General features: G+C 27.6%; 1 long non-coding RNA gene across 1 annotated transcript in view; it reads right to left on the bottom strand.

Moving 5' to 3' along the window:
- The window catches only part of LOC115033825, a 5,712-nt gene extending 5,189 nt beyond the window's left edge, over window positions 1-523 (bottom strand). The window contains exon 1 of the long non-coding RNA XR_003839149.1: window positions 469-523. This is a non-coding gene — a long non-coding RNA (uncharacterized LOC115033825). The remainder of the gene's footprint in view (window positions 1-468) is intronic.
- Window positions 524-4,395: the final 3,872 nt, after the last annotated feature.

The raw sequence follows: 4,395 nt of genomic DNA on the forward strand, positions 1-4,395 counted from the left end.
TTTACTAAGTCCAAATAATTAAATTATTACACAAAGTGTCGTGAAGGTGCTCGTAGTGCAGTGGAGGAAACACGTCTGATTACAGGCCGTCTCCGGTCTGCTTTTATAAGGGCCCAGGCTCTCCTACCTACCCCCGGTCCATTGTCTTATCCATAATGCGTCGTTGCGTTTATCGATGTCCCATGTACACGTGTGGACCTAATCATAATGTTGATTCCACGAACCGTCAATTATTTGTTGTACTCGCATCCTGTTTTCTGGTTTTGATTATTATGTACTTTTATCTACTTTATGTGAAAAGCAAGCCCCGTACCCTGCCATTAAATATATGGTTTGTGGTTTTTAATGTGTTTTAATATAGGTATTATTATGTTCGATTAATCCTACCGTTTAGTGATCCATGTATTTATAGTTATTACATATAGATAATTATGAGGGTCTTTCATTCCTTTCAGTATCATCCCTTACCTCCTATGTTATTATTTTAATTATAGTTTATATACTCTCATCTTGATTACCTACGTTATTGTAATATTATGTTCCTTATACTGGTATTATTTAAAAGAAATGGATACTATCCGTTACATTATTTATTTGGAATATAACTTGGAAGCTAACTTAACTTTCCACAGTTAATTATTTTCATTAACTTGCCCACCATCGACATTTATAGGAGGTACGTAATGTTAAATAATACAATTTCCAGAACGGACCTAATTAGTAATTCCTGATACGGTGATACTTATGCCATGTTTTCTACAAACTACACTTTTAATATTATATTGGGATATAAAGAAAATAATATATACGTCTCTATATTATATAATATATTAATATCAGTTTATGTAGTAGTGTGTCAACTGGTGTGAGTGTGTAACTATAAGTGTTCCAAGTTCCAACAGTAAATTTAGTCATTCGTCAATGTAATCCTTTGAGCATCAATGTGTTAAAGTACCGAGTGCCGATACTGAAATAAAATATAAAGACTATAAAATAATATAGTCTGTGCATTTGTTATTAATTTGTTTTACTTTATACCAAAACTAGTTGTTTTCCTCCGATGAGATAAAAAAATGTTTATGAGTAAATTAAAGGTAATTAAAAAAATAAAACTAACTTAACTTTAACTTAACTTTGTTATTATTTTCATGAAAATTTGTAACTTAACTTAGTTACTCAAATTCAGTAACTTATTAAAACTAACTTTAACTTAGCTAAGTTATTTTTTATTTTAGGATAACTTAACTTTAACTAGTTGAAAAAATTGGTTAACTTGCCCAGCTTTGGAAAGAATGAGTATGTAATTATTATTATTTATTATAGTAAAAAATAAAAATAAATATTTATGATACTATTATTGTTGTACTAAATTTATTATTGTGTTATTGGACATATGTGGTGATAGTAGGATAGTAATTATTAAAGAGTTTATTGTCTAAGAATATTTTTTGATTGTTAATTAAAAATTGAAATTTACTTCAAATCCAATGAAAAATAATCAATATGTTATTGTTATTCACTAAAATTAATGACTAATAATTGGTATTAAATGTTGTGTAAACTGTACAGTATGTAGTGAGTAAGTATAGGAAACCTCAAAGGGGGGTGTGTGGGATTTTTACGTATGTCATCCAGTGCCTCATCCCCTCTCTTTAGAAATTGCTAAATACGCCGCTGTAACTGGATACCGTATGTCCAAACTGGTCGAATTATTGATTTGTTTGTAATAAGGTTATAAGTTTATTGGATAAGGAAAACTTAGAAAAGAGGAATACTAACTAAATTTACTTTTCAAAATTGAAATCGTCATGCTACTGGAAGTAGGTATGTTTAATTTTCTTTCGCTTATTGAGCTAAATGTATGGAAAAAAATTAAAATTAATTATTATATTAGTATAAATAGCTAATAAAAAAATTAAAATTAAATTATTTAATTGTGTAATTATGTAAGTAATTGTAATAGTTGTATAATTATTTTAAAAATTGCATTATAATATAACTTCAACTCATTTTTAAATAATCTAACAAAATTGTTTTTCCTCACTTTTGCGTTTGCAAAGTTGTCAATGATTTTCTCTACATCGATTTCGGAAGTTTTTCTCCTTTCTATATATTCGGAATGAAAATACCACTGAGACGTTCTTGACTTATGGAATTGCGCAAAAAATTTTTGATCAATTTGAGTTTAGAGAAACTTCTTTCTGCAGATGCTACATTAACAGGAATGGTTAGAAATATAAGACAAGCAGCTAGAACATCAGCAAAACTTGTTGATAAATCTATAGGTATCAATTATATAAAAAGCCAAATCTGTATGGTCTTCAGTCCTGATACAATGGTTTTATCAAATTGTTTTTTACTTCAATTTTCCACAAATACGGCTTTACAATTATAAATTTTAACACATCGATTTGGGGGCCTATATCGGAATGGGAGCCGGGGGCCGATGTGCAATGCACACCTTGCACACCCGGTAGTTGCGGCACTGCCCAGAGGTGGTTTGACATTTTAGATTCCGAGTGGAACGACGAATGTATTGATTTTACAATGATGTGTGTTTTTTTTTTATTTTCTTAAAATGTCCTTTCCTTTTTTTTGTGTCTGTCATCACCTTTTAAGACAGTAAAAGTGCTTGGATTTTCTTCAACGATATCTTTTCTGATAGGAAAGTGAATCTAGATGGCACTTTGAGCGGTCAAAAGTAAAAATTTCCCAGTAGTTTTCAAAAGCGCCGTGAAAAACAAAAGAAAAATTAAGGAAAAATTTTTACGCAAAATCTGTTTTCGAGCAAATTGATTTTGGTTTTTGGTACATAACATTTTTACTGAATGTTTATATTAGCATTTTCCAAATATTTTGACCTATTTTCAGCTCTTTACGGAAATTTTCAGTCTCCATTTTTTTTTAGTTTTTTTTTTTCTATAAATATCAATAACATTTTATTTGTTGGTTAAAATAGCTTGAAAATTTAATAGAACGCTCCAAGTATATTGTTTCAATAGCAGATGAAAAAAATTAAAAACCCATAATAACAATTTTTTTTATAAGCATCTAAAGTTCAAATATTGACAAAATACGTATAAATGACGAAAATTTGCAAATTATTTTGAGTTAGAAATTCATGAAAAATTTTCTTTTTAAATCTAAGATTTGAAAATGTAACACAAGTTTCCTCATAAGTTTGTCTACCATTTCCAAAAAAAAAAAATGTCTACGAGCAAGTAAAATTAAATTTTTATGAGCGTTTAAAATTCTTATTTTTACAACATTTGATATTCACTTGATTTCTCATGTAACGATTTTCTTATTTTGTTATAATTAAAAAAAGAATGACTGTAGATACTTGAAAATTTCAATAAGTGTTTATATTAGCATTTTCTATACACCATAAAATGTTGAAAATATTTTGACTCTTATTTTTGAGCTGTTTATGGACATTTTCAGTTTTCAATTTTTTTAGTTTTTTTTTGTTTGTTGGGTCAAAAAGTGTAAAAATAGTACAAGGCTCCTGATATATTGTTATAATAGCAGTTGAAAAATATTAAAAATACAAAGGCACCATTTTTTTTTATAAGCATTTAAAAATCGAATTTTGACAAAATGTATCAAATTTAAAATTGAATAATTATTTTGTAGTTAAAAATTCATAAAATGTTCAACTTTTATATCTAAGGATTGAAAATTTAAAACAAGATTCCACATAAGTAGTTAATTCTATTACCAAAAAATCTAAAAAATACATAAGCATTTATTTTTATAGCTATTTTAAGTTCAAATTTGGACGAAATTACATATTAAAAAACCTAGAATAACTATTTTAATTATTTTGTTGTGATTGTATAATATTATTCATGATGGGTACTAGAAACTTCTAAAGTATACTATTATATATCTATGATAGTATCACGGTTTGTTGTTGATGTATAACGCGTTATAAGTACCTAATGGATATTATGATATTATGATTTATTTGAAATTTATTATAGGTCAATTTTTTTTTAATACCATTGATATAAGTATATAATATATACCTAGACTAACATACTGTCTCAGCTCAGAATTGTTTTTCTTATACAATGATATTAAATCATTGAATTTAAATTTAATACCACCCATTATACAGTGACCCACTTGTAGGTTACTGTACAGCATAGCGACATCCACTTGCCCACCTTTTTCAGTTGATAGTTCAAGAATATACTAGAATCATGATATAAACAACATGGTATGATCGGTAAAGTCCACATTTGGTTCAAGTCCGCACGATACGTCACTTTATAGCAGGGCTTCAAAACGTTATTATAACGTTATAATTTATAACGCTATAACGGAAAAAAAATGAAAAAACATAAACGAAAAACGAAAAAAATTGAATAACATTAAACATAATATATC

Source organism: Acyrthosiphon pisum, chromosome A1, assembly GCF_005508785.2.
Source record: "Acyrthosiphon pisum isolate AL4f chromosome A1, pea_aphid_22Mar2018_4r6ur, whole genome shotgun sequence".
Lineage (NCBI taxonomy): Eukaryota > Metazoa > Arthropoda > Insecta > Hemiptera > Aphididae > Acyrthosiphon > Acyrthosiphon pisum.